Here is an 18,486-nt window from a genome sequence, read left to right as displayed (position 1 = left end):
GGGTTGTAACGGAAGCCTTTGTGATGCGCCGGAGTTCACCTGTTGTCCCTACGGGCGCGCCCTGTTAGGCCCGGCCTCCCTTCCTGAGCCCCCAGGGTAGGCCTGGTATCCCTACCTGGTGCTCCGGGGAGGCCTGGCATACCTTCCTGACGCTCCGGGGTAGTACCGGTACCCCCACTCGGTACTCCGTCGTAGTAACCGTAATCCTCATCGGTACTCCGTGGTGGTACTAGTACCCCCCCCCCAGTACTACAGGGTACAACTGCTATCCCTACGGGCGCGCGGGGTTACAACCGAGCTTTCTATCTCACCCTCCGCGTTAGGCCCGGTGTCCCTACCCGACGTTCCGGGATAGAACCTGTTCCCCCAACAGTACTATGGGGTTGTACCGGAAACCTTTGTGATGCGCCGGAGTTCACCTGTTGTCCCTACGGGCGCGCCCTGTTAGACCCGGCCTCCCTTCCTGAGCCCCCAGGGTACGCCTGGTATCCCTACCTGGTGCACCTGCTTAAGCCTGGCGTCCCTTCCCGACGCTCCGGGTAGTACCGCTATCCCCACTCGGTACTCCGTGGTAGTACCCGTAATCCTCATCGGTACTCCGGGGTGGTACAAGTACTCCCACCAGGTACTCCGGGGTAGTACCCGTAACCCTCATCGGTACTCCGGGGTGGTACCAGTACCCGCAACCGTCGCTCCGGGGTGGTACCGGTACCACCACTCGGCACTCCGGGGTGGTACCAGTACCCGCACCCACTACTACAGGGTACAACTGCTGTCCCTACGGGTGCGCGGCGTTAGACTCGCCCTTACAACCTGACCCTCCGCTTTAGGCCCGGTCTCCCTACCCGACATTCCAGGATGGAACCGGTTCCCCCAACAGTACTATGGGGTTGTAACGGAAGCCTTTGTGATGCGCCGGAGTTCACCTGTTGTCCCTACGGGCGCGCCCTGTTAGACCCGGCCGCCCTTCCTGAGTCCCCAGGGTAGGCCTGGTATCCCTACCTAGTGCTCCGGGGAGGCCTGGCATACCTTCCTGACGCTCCGGGGTAGTACCGGTACCCCCACTCGGTACTCCGTGGTAGTCCCCGCAATCCTCATCGGTACTCCGGGTTAGTACCCGTGCCCCCACCAGGTTCTGCGGGGTAGTACCCGTAACCCTCATCGGTACTCCGGGGTGGTACCTGTACCCGCAACCGGCGCTCCGGGGTAGTACCGGTACCCCCACATGGTGCTCCTGGGTGGTACCCATAACCCTCTACGGTACTCCGGGGTGGTACCAGTACTCCCACCAGGTACTCCGGGTACTACCCGTAACCCTCATCGGTACTCCGGGGTGCTACCAGTACCCCCACCCGGTACTACAGGGTACAACTGCTGTCCCTACGGGCGCGCAATGTTAGACTCGCCCTTACTAACTAACCCTCTGCATTAGGCCCGGTGTCCCTACCCGACGTTCCGGGATAGAACCTGTTCCCCCAACAGTACTATGGGGTTGGACCGGAAACCTTTGTGATGCGCCGGAGTTCACCTGTTGTCCCTACGGGCGCGCCCTTTTAGACCCGGCCTCCCTTCCTGAGCCCCCAGGGTAGGCCTGGTATCCCTACCTGGTGCACCTGCTTAAGCCTGGCGTCCCTTCCCGACGCTCCGGGTAGTACGGCTATCGCCACTCGGTACTCCGTGGTAGTACCCATAATCCTCATCGGTACTCCGGGGTGGTACCAGTACTCCCACCAGGTTCTGCGGGGTAGTACCCGTAACCCTCATCGGTACTCCGCGGTGGTACCTGTACCCGAAACCGGCGCTCCGGGGTAGTACCGGTACCAACACCTGGTGCTCCTGGGTGGTACCCATAACCCTCTACGGTACTCCGGGGTGGTACCAGTACTCCCACCAGGTACTCCGGGTACTACCCGTAACCCTCATCGGTACTCCGGGGTGCTACCAGTACCCCCACCCGGTACTACAGGGTACAACTGCTGTCCCTACGGGCGCGCAATGTTAGACTCGCCCTTACTAACTAACCCTCTGCATTAGGACCGGTGTCCCTACCCGACATTCCAGGATAGAACCTGTTCCCCCAACAGTACTATGGGGTTGTACCGGAAACCTTTGTGATGCGCCAGAGTTCACCTGTTGTCCCTACGGGCGCGCCCTGTTAGGCCCGGCCTCCCTTCCTGAGCCCCCAGGGTAGGCCTGGTATCCCTACCTGGTGCTCCGTGGAGGCCTGGCATACCTTCCTGACGCTCCGGGGTAGTACCGGTACCCCCACTCGGTACTCCGTCGTAGTAACCGTAATCCTCATCGGTACTCCGTGGTGGTACTAGTACCCCCCCCCCAGTACTACAGGGTACAACTGCTATCCCTACGGGCGCGCGGGGTTACAACCGAGCTTTCTATCTCACCCTCTGCGTTAGGCCCGGTGTCCCTACCCGACGTTCCGGGATAGAACCTGTTCCCCCAACAGTACTATGGGGTTGTAACGGAAGCCTTTGTGATGCGCCGGAGTTCACCTATTGTCCCTACGGGCGCCCCCTGTTAGACCCGGCCTCCCTTCCTGAGCCCCCAGGGTAGGCCTGGTATCCCTACCTGGTGCACCTGCTTAAGCCTGGCGTCCCTTCCCGACGCTCCGGGGTAGTACCGGTACCCCCACTCGGTACTCCGTGGTAGTAACCGCAATCCTCAGCGGTACTCCGGGCTGGTACCTGTACCCGCAACCGGCGCTCCGGGGTAGTACCGGTAACACAACTCGGCGCTCCGGGTTGGTACCAGTACCCCCACCCAGTACTACAGGGTGCAACTGCTGTCCCTACGGGCGCGCGGGGTTACACCCGCCCTTACTACCTGACCCTCTGCATTAGGCCCAGTGTCCCTACCCGACGTTCCGGGATAGAACCTGTTCCCCCAACAGTACTATGGGGTTGTACCGGAAACCTTTGTGATGCGCCGGAGTTCACCTGTTGTCCCTACGGGCGCGCCCTGTTAGGCCCGGCCTCCCTTCCTGAGCCCCCAGGGTACGCCTGGTATCCCTACCTGGTGCACCTGCTTAAGCCTGGCGTCCCTTCCCGACGCTCCGGGTAGTACCGCTATCCCCACTCGGTACTCCGTGGTAGTACCCGTAATCCTAATCGGTACTCCGGGGTGGTACCAGTACTCCCACCAGGTACTCCGGGGTAGTACCCGTAACCCTCATCGGTACTCCGGGGTGGTACCTGTACCCGCAACCGTCGCTCCGGGGTAGTACCGGTACCACCACTCGGCACTCCGGGGTGGTACCAGTACCCGCACCCACTACTACAGGGTACAACTGCTGTCCCTACGGGTGCGCGGCGTTAGACTCGCCCTTACAACCTGACCCTCCGCTTTAGGCCCGGTGTCCCTACCCGACATTCCAGGATGGAACCGGTTCCCCCAACAGTACTATGGGGTTGTAACGGAAGCCTTTGTGATGCGCCGGAGTTCACCTGTTGTCCCTACGGGAGCGCCCTGTTAGACCCGGCCGCCCTTCCTGAGCCCCCAGGGTAGGCCTGGTATCCCTACCTGGTGCTCCGGGGAGGCCTGGCATACCTTCCTGACGCTCCGGGGTAGTACCGGTACCCCCACTCGGTACTCCGTGGTAGTCCCCGCAATCCTCATCGGTACTCCGGGTTAGTACCCGTGCCCCCACCAGGTTCTGCGGGGTAGTACCCGTAACCCTCATCGGTACTCCGGGGTGGTACCTGTACCCGCAACCGGCGCTCCGGGGTAGTACCGGTACCACCACCTGGTGCTCCTGGGTGGTACCCATAACCCTCTACGGTACTCCGGGGTGGTACCAGTACTCCCACCAGGTACTCCGGGTACTACCCGTAACCCTCATCGGTACTCCGGGGTGGTACCAGTACCCCGAACCCAGTACTACAGGGTACAAATGCTCTCCCTACGGGCGCGCAAAGTTAGACTCGCCCTTACAACCTGACCCTCCGCTTTCGGCATGGTGTCCCTACCCGACGTTCCGGGATAGAACCTGTTCCCCCAACAGTACTATGGGGTTGTACCGGAAACCTTTGTGATGCGCCAGAGTTCACCTGTTATCCCTACGGGCGCGCCCTGTTAGGCCCGGCCTCCCTTCCTGAGCCCCCAGGGTAGGCCTGGTATCCCTACCTGGTGCACCTGCTTAAGCCTGGCGTCCCTTCCCGACGCACCGGGGTAGTACCGGTACCCCCACTCGGTACTCCGTCGTAGTACCCGTAATCCTCATCGGTACTCCGGGGTGGTACCAGTACTCCCACCAGGTACTCCGGGGTAGTACCCGTAACCCTCATCGGTCCTCCGGGGTGGTACCTGTACACGCAACCGGCGCTCTGGGGTAGTACCGGTACCACCACTCGGCACTCCGGGGTGGTACCAGTACCCACACCCAGTACTACAGGGTACAAATGTTGTCCCTACGGGCCCGCGAAGTTAGACTCGCCCTTACAACCTGACCCTCCGCTTTAGGCCCGATGTCCCTACCCGACGTTCCGGGATAGAACCTGTTCCCCCAACAGTACTATGGGGTTGTAACGGAAGCCTTTGTGATGCGCCGGAGTTCACCTGTTGTCCCTACGGGAGCGCCCTTTTAGACCCGGCCTCCCTTCCTGAGCCCCCAGGGTAGGCCTGGTATCCCTACCTGGTGCACCTGCTTAAGCCTGGCGTCCCTTCCCGACGCTCCGGGGTAGTACAGGTACCCCCACTCGGTACTCCGTTGTAGTACCCTTAATCCTCATCGGTACTCCGTGGTGGTACCAGTACTCCCACCAGGTACTCCGGGGTAGTACCCGTAACCCTCATCGGTCCTCCGGGGTGGTACCTGTACCCACAACCGGCGCTCCGGGGTAGTACCGGTAACACCACTCAGCGCTCCGGGGTGGTACCAGTACCCCCACCCAGTACTACAGGGTACAAATGTTGTCCCTACGGGCCCGCGAAGTTAGACTCGCCCTTACAACCTGACCCTCCGCTTTAGGCCCGGTGTCCCTACCCGACGTTCCGGGATAGAACCTGTTCCCCCAACAGTACTATGGGGTTGTAACGGAAGCCTTTGTGATGCGCCGGAGTTCACCTGTTGTCCCTACGGGCGCGCCCTTTTAGACCCGGCCTCCCTTCCTGAGCCCCCAGGGTAGGCCTGGTATCCCTACCTGGTGCACCTGCTTAAGCCTGGCGTCCCTTCCCGACGCTCCGGGTAGTACCGCTATCGCCACTCGGTACTCCGTGGTAGTACCCATAATCCTCATCGGTACTCCGGGGTGGTACCAGTACTCCCACCAGGTTCTGCGGGGTAGTACCCGTAACCCTCATCGGTACTCCGCGGTGGTACCTGTACCCGCAACCGGCGCTCCGGGGTAGTACCGGTACCAACACCTGGTGCTCCTGGGTGGTACCCATAACCCTCTACGGTACTCCGGGGTGGTACCAGTACTCCCACCAGGTACTCCGGGTACTACCCGTAACCCTCATCGGTACTCCGGGGTGCTACCAGTACCCCCACCCGGTACTACAGGGTACAACTGCTGTCCCTACGGGCGCGCAATGTTAGACTCGCCCTTACTAACTAACCCTCTGCATTAGGCCCGGTGTCCCTACCCGACGTTCCGGGATAGAACCTGTTCCCCCAACAGTACTATGGGCTTGTACCGGAAACCTTTGTGATGCGCCAGAGTTCACCTGTTGTCCCTACGGGCGCGCCCTGTTAGGCCCGGCCTCCCTTCCTGAGCCCCCAGGGTAGGCCTGGTATCCCTACCTGGTGCTCCGGGGAGGCCTGGCATACCTTCCTGACGCTCCGGGGTAGTACCGGTACCCCCACTCGGTACTCCGTCGTAGTAACCGTAATCCTCATCGGTACTCCGGGGTGGTACCAGTAGTCCCACCAGGTACTCCGGGGTAGTACCCGTAACCCTCATCGGTACTCCGGGATGCTACCAGTACCCGCAACCTTCGCTCCGGGGTGGTACCGGTACCACCACTCGGCACTCCGGGGTGGTACCAGTACCCGCACCCACTACTACAGGGTGCAACTGCTGTCCCTACGGGTGCGCGGCGTTAGACTCGCCCTTACAACCTGACCCTCCGCTTTAGGCCCGGTGTCCCTACCCGACATTCCAGGATGGAACCGGTTCCCCCAACAGTACTATGGGGTTGTAACGGAAGCCTTTGTGATGCGCCGGAGTTCACCTGTTGTCCCTACGGGAGCGCCCTGTTAGACCCGGCCGCACTTCCTGAGTCCCCAGGGTAGGCCTGGTATCCCTACCTGGTGCTCCGGGAAGGCCTGGCGTCCCTTCCCGACGCACCGGGGTAGTACCGGTACCCCCACTCGGTACTCCGTGGCAGTAACCGCAATCCTCAGCGGTACTCCGGGCTGGTACCTGTACCCACAACCGGCGCTCCGGGGTAGTACCGGTACCACCACTCGGCACTCCGGGGTGGTACCAGTAACCCCACCCACTACTACAGGGTGCAACTGCTGTCCCTACGGGCGCGCGGGGTTACACTTGCCCTTACTACCTGACCCTCTGCATTAGGCCCGGTGTCCCTACCCGACGTTCCGGGATAGAACCGGTTCCCCCAACAGTACTATGGGGTTGTACCGGAAACCTTTGTGATGCGCCGGAGTTCACCTGTTGTCCCTACGGGAGTGCCCTCTTAGACACGGCCTCCCTTCCTGAGCCCCCAGGGTAGGCCTGGTATCCCTACCTGGTGCTCCGGGGAGGCCTGGCATACCTTCCTGACGCTCCGGGGTAGTACCGGTACCCCCACTCGGTACTCCGTGGTAGTCCCCGCAATCCTCATCGGTACTCCGGGTTAGTACCCGTGCCCCCACCAGATTCTGCGGGGTAGTACCCGTAACCCACATCGGTACTCCGGGGTGGTACCAGTACCCGCAACCGGCGCTCCGGGGTAGTACCGGTACCACCACCTGGTGCTCCTGGGTGGTACCCATAACCCTCTACGGTACTCCGGGGTGGTACCAGTACTCCCACCAGGTACTCCGGGTACTACCCGTAACCCTCATAGGTACTCCGGGGTGGCACCAGTACCCCCACCCAGTACTACAGGGTACAACTGCTGTCCCTACGGGCGTGCAATGTTAGACTCGCCCTTACTAACTAACCCTCTGCATTAGGACCGGTGTCCCTACCCGACGTTCCGGGATAGAACCTGTTCCCCCAACAGTACTATGGGCTTGTACCGGAAACCTTTGTGATGCGCCAGAGTTCACCTCTTGTCCCTACGGGCGCGCCCTTTAGACCCGGCCTCCCTTCCTGAGCCCCCAGGGTAGGCCTGGTATCCCTACCTGGTGCTCCGGGAAGGCCTGGCGTCCCTTCCCGACGCACCGGGGTAGTACCGGTACCCCCACTCGGTACTCCGTGGCAGTAACCGCAATCCTCAGCGGTACTCCGGGCTGGTACCTGTACCCACAACCGGCGCTCCGGGGTAGTACCGGTACCACCACTCGGCACTCCGGGGTGGTACCAGTAACCCCACCCACTACTACAGGGTGCAACTGCTGTCCCTACGGGCGCGCGGGGTTACACTTGCCCTTACTACCTGACCCTCTGCATTAGGCCCGGTGTCCCTACCCGACGTTCCGGGATAGAAGCTGTTCCCCCAACAGTACTATGGGGTTGTACCGGAAACCTTTGTGATGCGCCGGAGTTCACCTCTTGTCCCTACGGGAGCGCCCTCTTAGACCCGGCCGCCCTTCCTGAGCCCCCAGGGTAGGCCTGGTATCCCTACCTGGTGCTCCGGGGAGGCCTGGCATACCTTCCTGACGCTCCGGGGTAGTACCGGTACCCCCACTCGGTACTCCGTGGTAGTCCCCGCAATCCTCATCGGTACTCCGGGTTAGTACCCGTGCCCCCACCAGGTTCTGCGGGGTAGTACCCGTAACCCTCATCGGTACTCCGGGGTGGTACCTGTACCCGCAACCGGCGCTCCGGGGTAGTACCGGTACCACCACTCGGCACTCCGGGTTGGTACCAGTACCCCCACCCACTACTACAGGGTACAAATGCTGTCCCTACGGGCCCGCGAAGTTAGACTCGCCCTTACAACCTGACCCTCCGCTTTAGGCCCGGTGTCCCTACCCGACGTTCCGGGATAGAACCTGTTCCCCCAACAGTACTATGGGGTTGGACCGGAAACCTTTGTGATGCGCCGGAGTTCACCTGTTGTCCCTAGGGGCGCGCCCTGTTAGACCCGGCCTCCCTTCCTGAGCCCCCAGGGTACGCCTGGTATCCCTACCTAGTGCTCCGGGGAGGCCTGGCATACCTTCCTGACGCTCCGGGGTAGTACCGGTACCCCCACTCGGTACTCCGTGGTAGTCCCCGCAATCCTCATCGGTACTCCGGGTTAGTACCCGTGCCCCCACCAGGTTCTGCGGGGTAGTACCCGTAACCCTCATCGGTACTCCGGGGTGGTACCTGTACCGGCAACCGGCGCTCCGGGGTAGTACCGGTACCACCACCTGGTGCTCCTGGGTGGTACCCATAACCCTCATCGGTACTCCGGGGTGGTACCAGTACCCCCACCCGGTACTACAGGGTACAACTGCTGTCCCTACGGGCGCGCAATGTTAGACTCGCCCTTACTAACTAACCCTCTGCATGAGGACCGGTGTCCCTACCCGACGTTCCGGGATAGAACCTGTTCCCCCAACAGTACTATGGGGTTGTACCGGAAACCTTTGTGATGCGCCGGAGTTCACCTGTTGTCCCTACGGGCGCGCCCTGTTAGACCCGGCCTCCCTTCCTGAGCCCCCAGGGTAGGCCTGGTATCCCTACCTGGTGCACCTGCTTAAGCCTGGCGTCCCTTCCCGACGCTCCGGGGTAGTACCGGTACCCCCACTCGGTACTCCGTGGTAGTACCCTTAATCATCATCAGTACTCCGGGGTGGTACCAGTACTCCCACCAGGTACTCCGGGGTAGTACCCGTAACCCTCATCGGTACTCCGGGGTGCTACCAGTACCCGCAACCGTCGCTCCGGGGTGGTACCGGTACCACCACTCGGCACTCCGGGGTGGTACCAGTACCCGCACCCACTACTACAGGGTACAACTGCTGTCCCTACGGGTGCGCGGCGTTAGACTCGCCCTTACAACCTGACCCTCCGCTTTAGGCCCGGTGTCCCTACCCGACATTCCAGGATGGAACCGGTTCCCCCAACAGTACTATGGGGTTGTAACGGAAGCCTTTGTGATGCGCCGGAGTTCACCTGTTGTCCCTACGGGAGCACCCTGTTAGACCCGGCCGCCCTTCCTGAGTCCCCAGGGTAGGCCTGGTATCCCTACCTGGTGCTCTGGGGAGGCCTGGCATACCTTCCTGACGCTCCGGGGTAGTACCGGTACCCCCACCAGGTACTCCATGGTAGTCCCCGCAATCCTCATCGGTACTCCGGGTTAGTACACGTGCCCCCACCAGGTACTGGGGGGTAGTACCCGTAACCCTCATCGGTACTCCGGGGTGGTACCTGTACCCGCAACCGGCGCTCCGGGGTAGTACCGGTACCACCACCTGGTGCTCCTGGGTGGTACCCATAACCCTCTACGGTACTCCGGGGTGGTACCAGTACCCCCACCCGGTACTACAGGGTACAACTGCTGTCTCTACGGGCGCGCAATGTTAGACTCGGCCTTACTAACTAAACCTCCGCTTTAGGACCCGGTGTCCCTACCCGACGTTCCGGGATAGAACCTGTTCCCCCAACAGTACTATGGGGTTGGACCGGAAACCTTTGTGATGCGCCGGAGTTCACCTGTTGTCCCTACGGGCGCGCCCTGTTAGACCCGGCCTCCCTTCCTGAGCCCCCAGGGTAGGCCTGGTATCCCTACCTGGTGCACCTGCTTAAGCCTGGCGTCCCTTCCCGACGCTCCGGGGTCGTACCGGTACCCCCACTCGGTACTCCGTGGTAGTCCACGCAATCCTCATCGGTACTCCGGGTTAGTACCCGTGCCCCCACCAGGTACTGCGGGGTAGTACCCGTAACCCTCATCGGTACTCCGGGGTGGTACCTGTACCCGCAACCGGCGCTCCGGGGTAGTACCGGTACCACCACCTGGTGCTCCTGGGTGGTACCCATAACCCTCTAGGGTACTCCGGGGTGGTACCAGTACTCCCACCAGGTACTCCGGGTACTACCCGTAACACTCATCGGTACTCCGGGGTGGTACCAGTACCCCGAACCCAGTACTACAGGGTACAAATGCTGTCCCTACGGGCGCGCAAAGTTAGACTCGCCCTTACAACCTGACCCTCCGCTTTAGGCCCGGTGTCCCTACCCGACGTTCCGGGATAGAACCTGTTCCCCCAACAGTACTATGGGGTTGGACCGGAAACCTTTGTGATGCGCCGGAGTTCACCTGTTGTCCCTACGGGCGCGCCCTGTTAGGCCCGGCCGCCCTTCCTGAGCCCCCAGGGTAGGCCTGGTATCCCTACCTGGTGCACCTGCTTAAGCCTGGCGTCCCTTCCCGACGCTCCGGGGTAGTACCGGTACCCCCACTCGGTACTCCGTGGTAGTACCCTTAATCATCATCAGTACTCCGGGGTGGTACCAGTACTCCCACCAGGTACTCCGGGGTAGTACCCGTAACCCTCATCGGTACTCCGGGGTGCTACCAGTACCCGCAACCGTCGCTCCGGGGTGGTACCGGTACCACCACTCGGCACTCCGGGGTGGTACCAGTACCCGCACCCACTACTACAGGGTACAACTGCTGTCCCTACGGGTGCGCGGCGTTAGACTCGCCCTTACAACCTGACCCTCCGCTTTAGGCCCGGTGTCCCTACCCGACATTCCAGGATGGAACCGGTTCCCCCAACAGTACTATGGGGTTGTAACGGAAGCCTTTGTGATGCGCCGGAGTTCACCTGTTGTCCCTACGGGAGCGCCCTGTTAGACCCGGCCGCCCTTCCTGAGTCCCCAGGGTAGGCCTGGTATCCCTACCTGGTGCACCTGCTTAAGCCTGGCGTCCCTTCCCGACGCTCCGGGTAGTACGGCTATCGCCACTCGGTACTCCGTGGTAGTACCCGTAATCCTCATCGGTACTCCGGGGTGGTACCAGTACTCCCACCAGGTTCTGCGGGGTAGTACCCGTAACCCTCATCGGTACTCCGCGGTGGTACCTGTACCCGCAACCGGCGCTCCGGGGTAGTACCGGTACCACCACCTGGTGCTCCTGGGTGGTACCCATAACCCTCTACGGTACTCCGGGGTGGTACCAGTACTCCCACCAGGTACTCCGGGTACTATCCGTAACCCTCATCGGTACTCCGGGGTGCTACCAGTACCCCCACCCGGTACTACAGGGTACAACTGCTGTCCCTACGGGCGCGCAATGTTAGACTCGCCCTTACTAACTAACCCTCTGCATTAGGCCCGGTGTCCCTACCCGACGTTCCGGGATAGAACCTGTTCCCCCAACAGTACTATGGGGTTGTAACGGAAGCCTTTGTGATGCGCCGGAGTTCACCTGTTGTCCCTACGGGCGCGCCCTGTTAGGCCCGGCCTCCCTTCCTGAGCCCCCAGGGTAGGCCTGGTATCCCTACCTGGTGCTCCGGGGAGGCCTGGCATACCTTCCTGACGCTCCGGGGTAGTACCGGTACCCCCACTCGGTACTCCGTCGTAGTAACCGTAATCCTCATCGGTACTCCGTGGTGGTACTAGTACCCCCCCCCCAGTACTACAGGGTACAACTGCTATCCCTACGGGCGCGCGGGGTTACAACCGAGCTTTCTATCTCACCCTCCGCGTTAGGCCCGGTGTCCCTACCCGACGTTCCGGGATAGAACCTGTTCCCCCAACAGTACTATGGGGTTGTACCGGAAACCTTTGTGATGCGCCGGAGTTCACCTGTTGTCCCTACGGGCGCGCCCTGTTAGACCCGGCCTCCCTTCCTGAGCCCCCAGGGTACGCCTGGTATCCCTACCTGGTGCACCTGCTTAAGCCTGGCGTCCCTTCCCGACGCTCCGGGTAGTACCGCTATCCCCACTCGGTACTCCGTGGTAGTACCCGTAATCCTCATCGGTACTCCGGGGTGGTACAAGTACTCCCACCAGGTACTCCGGGGTAGTACCCGTAACCCTCATCGGTACTCCGGGGTGGTACCAGTACCCGCAACCGTCGCTCCGGGGTGGTACCGGTACCACCACTCGGCACTCCGGGGTGGTACCAGTACCCGCACCCACTACTACAGGGTACAACTGCTGTCCCTACGGGTGCGCGGCGTTAGACTCGCCCTTACAACCTGACCCTCCGCTTTAGGCCCGGTCTCCCTACCCGACATTCCAGGATGGAACCGGTTCCCCCAACAGTACTATGGGGTTGTAACGGAAGCCTTTGTGATGCGCCGGAGTTCACCTGTTGTCCCTACGGGCGCGCCCTGTTAGACCCGGCCGCCCTTCCTGAGTCCCCAGGGTAGGCCTGGTATCCCTACCTAGTGCTCCGGGGAGGCCTGGCATACCTTCCTGACGCTCCGGGGTAGTACCGGTACCCCCACTCGGTACTCCGTGGTAGTACCCGCAATCCTCATCGGTACTCCGGGTTAGTACCCGTGCCCCCACCAGGTTCTGCGGGGTAGTACCCGTAACCCTCATCGGTACTCCGGGGTGGTACCTGTACCCGCAACCGGCGCTCCGGGGTAGTACCGGTACCCCCACATGGTGCTCCTGGGTGGTACCCATAACCCTCTACGGTACTCCGGGGTGGTACCAGTACTCCCACCAGGTACTCCGGGTACTACCCGTAACCCTCATCGGTACTCCGGGGTGCTACCAGTACCCCCACCCGGTACTACAGGGTACAACTGCTGTCCCTACGGGCGCGCAATGTTAGACTCGCCCTTACTAACTAACCCTCTGCATTAGGCCCGGTGTCCCTACCCGACGTTCCGGGATAGAACCTGTTCCCCCAACAGTACTATGGGGTTGGACCGGAAACCTTTGTGATGCGCCGGAGTTCACCTGTTGTCCCTACGGGCGCGCCCTTTTAGACCCGGCCTCCCTTCCTGAGCCCCCAGGGTAGGCCTGGTATCCCTACCTGGTGCACCTGCTTAAGCCTGGCGTCCCTTCCCGACGCTCCGGGTAGTACGGCTATCGCCACTCGGTACTCCGTGGTAGTACCCATAATCCTCATCGGTACTCCGGGGTGGTACCAGTACTCCCACCAGGTTCTGCGGGGTAGTACCCGTAACCCTCATCGGTACTCCGCGGTGGTACCTGTACCCGAAACCGGCGCTCCGGGGTAGTACCGGTACCAACACCTGGTGCTCCTGGGTGGTACCCATAACCCTCTACGGTACTCCGGGGTGGTACCAGTACTCCCACCAGGTACTCCGGGTACTACCCGTAACCCTCATCGGTACTCCGGGGTGCTACCAGTACCCCCACCCGGTACTACAGGGTACAACTGCTGTCCCTACGGGCGCGCAATGTTAGACTCGCCCTTACTAACTAACCCTCTGCATTAGGACCGGTGTCCCTACCCGACATTCCAGGATAGAACCTGTTCCCCCAACAGTACTATGGGGTTGTACCGGAAACCTTTGTGATGCGCCAGAGTTCACCTGTTGTCCCTACGGGCGCGCCCTGTTAGGCCCGGCCTCCCTTCCTGAGCCCCCAGGGTAGGCCTGGTATCCCTACCTGGTGCTCCGTGGAGGCCTGGCATACCTTCCTGACGCTCCGGGGTAGTACCGGTACCCCCACTCGGTACTCCGTCGTAGTAACCGTAATCCTCATCGGTACTCCGTGGTGGTACTAGTACCCCCCCCCCAGTACTACAGGGTACAACTGCTATCCCTACGGGCGCGCGGGGTTACAACCGAGCTTTCTATCTCACCCTCTGCGTTAGGCCCGGTGTCCCTACCCGACGTTCCGGGATAGAACCTGTTCCCCCAACAGTACTATGGGGTTGTAACGGAAGCCTTTGTGATGCGCCGGAGTTCACCTATTGTCCCTACGGGCGCCCCCTGTTAGACCCGGCCTCCCTTCCTGAGCCCCCAGGGTAGGCCTGGTATCCCTACCTGGTGCACCTGCTTAAGCCTGGCGTCCCTTCCCGACGCTCCGGGGTAGTACCGGTACCCCCACTCGGTACTCCGTGGTAGTAACCGCAATCCTCAGCGGTACTCCGGGCTGGTACCTGTACCCGCAACCGGCGCTCCGGGGTAGTACCGGTAACACAACTCGGCGCTCCGGGTTGGTACCAGTACCCCCACCCAGTACTACAGGGTGCAACTGCTGTCCCTACGGGCGCGCGGGGTTACACCCGCCCTTACTACCTGACCCTCTGCATTAGGCCCAGTGTCCCTACCCGACGTTCCGGGATAGAACCTGTTCCCCCAACAGTACTATGGGGTTGTACCGGAAACCTTTGTGATGCGCCGGAGTTCACCTGTTGTCCCTACGGGCGCGCCCTGTTAGGCCCGGCCTCCCTTCCTGAGCCCCCAGGGTACGCCTGGTATCCCTACCTGGTGCACCTGCTTAAGCCTGGCGTCCCTTCCCGACGCTCCGGGTAGTACCGCTATCCCCACTCGGTACTCCGTGGTAGTACCCGTAATCCTAATCGGTACTCCGGGGTGGTACCAGTACTCCCACCAGGTACTCCGGGGTAGTACCCGTAACCCTCATCGGTACTCCGGGGTGGTACCTGTACCCGCAACCGTCGCTCCGGGGTAGTACCGGTACCACCACTCGGCACTCCGGGGTGGTACCAGTACCCGCACCCACTACTACAGGGTACAACTGCTGTCCCTACGGGTGCGCGGCGTTAGACTCGCCCTTACAACCTGACCCTCCGCTTTAGGCCCGGTGTCCCTACCCGACATTCCAGGATGGAACCGGTTCCCCCAACAGTACTATGGGGTTGTAACGGAAGCCTTTGTGATGCGCCGGAGTTCACCTGTTGTCCCTACGGGAGCGCCCTGTTAGACCCGGCCGCCCTTCCTGAGCCCCCAGGGTAGGCCTGGTATCCCTACCTGGTGCTCCGGGGAGGCCTGGCATACCTTCCTGACGCTCCGGGGTAGTACCGGTACCCCCACTCGGTACTCCGTGGTAGTCCCCGCAATCCTCATCGGTACTCCGGGTTAGTACCCGTGCCCCCACCAGGTTCTGCGGGGTAGTACCCGTAACCCTCATCGGTACTCCGGGGTGGTACCTGTACCCGCAACCGGCGCTCCGGGGTAGTACCGGTACCACCACCTGGTGCTCCTGGGTGGTACCCATAACCCTCTACGGTACTCCGGGGTGGTACCAGTACTCCCACCAGGTACTCCGGGTACTACCCGTAACCCTCATCGGTACTCCGGGGTGGTACCAGTACCCCGAACCCAGTACTACAGGGTACAAATGCTCTCCCTACGGGCGCGCAAAGTTAGACTCGCCCTTACAACCTGACCCTCCGCTTTCGGCATGGTGTCCCTACCCGACGTTCCGGGATAGAACCTGTTCCCCCAACAGTACTATGGGGTTGTACCGGAAACCTTTGTGATGCGCCAGAGTTCACCTGTTATCCCTACGGGCGCGCCCTGTTAGGCCCGGCCTCCCTTCCTGAGCCCCCAGGGTAGGCCTGGTATCCCTACCTGGTGCACCTGCTTAAGCCTGGCGTCCCTTCCCGACGCACCGGGGTAGTACCGGTACCCCCACTCGGTACTCCGTCGTAGTACCCGTAATCCTCATCGGTACTCCGGGGTGGTACCAGTACTCCCACCAGGTACTCCGGGGTAGTACCCGTAACCCTCATCGGTCCTCCGGGGTGGTACCTGTACACGCAACCGGCGCTCTGGGGTAGTACCGGTACCACCACTCGGCACTCCGGGGTGGTACCAGTACCCACACCCAGTACTACAGGGTACAAATGTTGTCCCTACGGGCCCGCGAAGTTAGACTCGCCCTTACAACCTGACCCTCCGCTTTAGGCCCGATGTCCCTACCCGACGTTCCGGGATAGAACCTGTTCCCCCAACAGTACTATGGGGTTGTAACGGAAGCCTTTGTGATGCGCCGGAGTTCACCTGTTGTCCCTACGGGAGCGCCCTTTTAGACCCGGCCTCCCTTCCTGAGCCCCCAGGGTAGGCCTGGTATCCCTACCTGGTGCACCTGCTTAAGCCTGGCGTCCCTTCCCGACGCTCCGGGGTAGTACAGGTACCCCCACTCGGTACTCCGTTGTAGTACCCTTAATCCTCATCGGTACTCCGTGGTGGTACCAGTACTCCCACCAGGTACTCCGGGGTAGTACCCGTAACCCTCATCGGTCCTCCGGGGTGGTACCTGTACCCACAACCGGCGCTCCGGGGTAGTACCGGTAACACCACTCAGCGCTCCGGGGTGGTACCAGTACCCCCACCCAGTACTACAGGGTACAAATGTTGTCCCTACGGGCCCGCGAAGTTAGACTCGCCCTTACAACCTGACCCTCCGCTTTAGGCCCGGTGTCCCTACCCGACGTTCCGGGATAGAACCTGTTCCCCCAACAGTACTATGGGGTTGTAACGGAAGCCTTTGTGATGCGCCGGAGTTCACCTGTTGTCCCTACGGGCGCGCCCTTTTAGACCCGGCCTCCCTTCCTGAGCCCCCAGGGTAGGCCTGGTATCCCTACCTGGTGCACCTGCTTAAGCCTGGCGTCCCTTCCCGACGCTCCGGGTAGTACCGCTATCGCCACTCGGTACTCCGTGGTAGTACCCATAATCCTCATCGGTACTCCGGGGTGGTACCAGTACTCCCACCAGGTTCTGCGGGGTAGTACCCGTAACCCTCATCGGTACTCCGCGGTGGTACCTGTACCCGCAACCGGCGCTCCGGGGTAGTACCGGTACCAACACCTGGTGCTCCTGGGTGGTACCCATAACCCTCTACGGTACTCCGGGGTGGTACCAGTACTCCCACCAGGTACTCCGGGTACTACCCGTAACCCTCATCGGTACTCCGGGGTGCTACCAGTACCCCCACCCGGTACTACAGGGTACAACTGCTGTCCCTACGGGCGCGCAATGTTAGACTCGCCCTTACTAACTAACCCTCTGCATTAGGCCCGGTGTCCCTACCCGACGTTCCGGGATAGAACCTGTTCCCCCAACAGTACTATGGGCTTGTACCGGAAACCTTTGTGATGCGCCAGAGTTCACCTGTTGTCCCTACGGGCGCGCCCTGTTAGGCCCGGCCTCCCTTCCTGAGCCCCCAGGGTAGGCCTGGTATCCCTACCTGGTGCTCCGGGGAGGCCTGGCATACCTTCCTGACGCTCCGGGGTAGTACCGGTACCCCCACTCGGTACTCCGTCGTAGTAACCGTAATCCTCATCGGTACTCCGGGGTGGTACCAGTAGTCCCACCAGGTACTCCGGGGTAGTACCCGTAACCCTCATCGGTACTCCGGGATGCTACCAGTACCCGCAACCTTCGCTCCGGGGTGGTACCGGTACCACCACTCGGCACTCCGGGGTGGTACCAGTACCCGCACCCACTACTACAGGGTGCAACTGCTGTCCCTACGGGTGCGCGGCGTTAGACTCGCCCTTACAACCTGACCCTCCGCTTTAGGCCCGGTGTCCCTACCCGACATTCCAGGATGGAACCGGTTCCCCCAACAGTACTATGGGGTTGTAACGGAAGCCTTTGTGATGCGCCGGAGTTCACCTGTTGTCCCTACGGGAGCGCCCTGTTAGACCCGGCCGCACTTCCTGAGTCCCCAGGGTAGGCCTGGTATCCCTACCTGGTGCTCCGGGAAGGCCTGGCGTCCCTTCCCGACGCACCGGGGTAGTACCGGTACCCCCACTCGGTACTCCGTGGCAGTAACCGCAATCCTCAGCGGTACTCCGGGCTGGTACCTGTACCCACAACCGGCGCTCCGGGGTAGTACCGGTACCACCACTCGGCACTCCGGGGTGGTACCAGTAACCCCACCCACTACTACAGGGTGCAACTGCTGTCCCTACGGGCGCGCGGGGTTACACTTGCCCTTACTACCTGACCCTCTGCATTAGGCCCGGTGTCCCTACCCGACGTTCCGGGATAGAACCGGTTCCCCCAACAGTACTATGGGGTTGTACCGGAAACCTTTGTGATGCGCCGGAGTTCACCTGTTGTCCCTACGGGAGTGCCCTCTTAGACACGGCCTCCCTTCCTGAGCCCCCAGGGTAGGCCTGGTATCCCTACCTGGTGCTCCGGGGAGGCCTGGCATACCTTCCTGACGCTCCGGGGTAGTACCGGTACCCCCACTCGGTACTCCGTGGTAGTCCCCGCAATCCTCATCGGTACTCCGGGTTAGTACCCGTGCCCCCACCAGATTCTGCGGGGTAGTACCCGTAACCCACATCGGTACTCCGGGGTGGTACCAGTACCCGCAACCGGCGCTCCGGGGTAGTACCGGTACCACCACCTGGTGCTCCTGGGTGGTACCCATAACCCTCTACGGTACTCCGGGGTGGTACCAGTACTCCCACCAGGTACTCCGGGTACTACCCGTAACCCTCATAGGTACTCCGGGGT

This window comes from Haliaeetus albicilla, chromosome 12 (genome assembly GCF_947461875.1).
Source record: "Haliaeetus albicilla chromosome 12, bHalAlb1.1, whole genome shotgun sequence".
Taxonomy (NCBI): Eukaryota; Metazoa; Chordata; class Aves; order Accipitriformes; family Accipitridae; genus Haliaeetus; species Haliaeetus albicilla.
Note: the sequence above shows the minus strand (reverse complement) of the source record.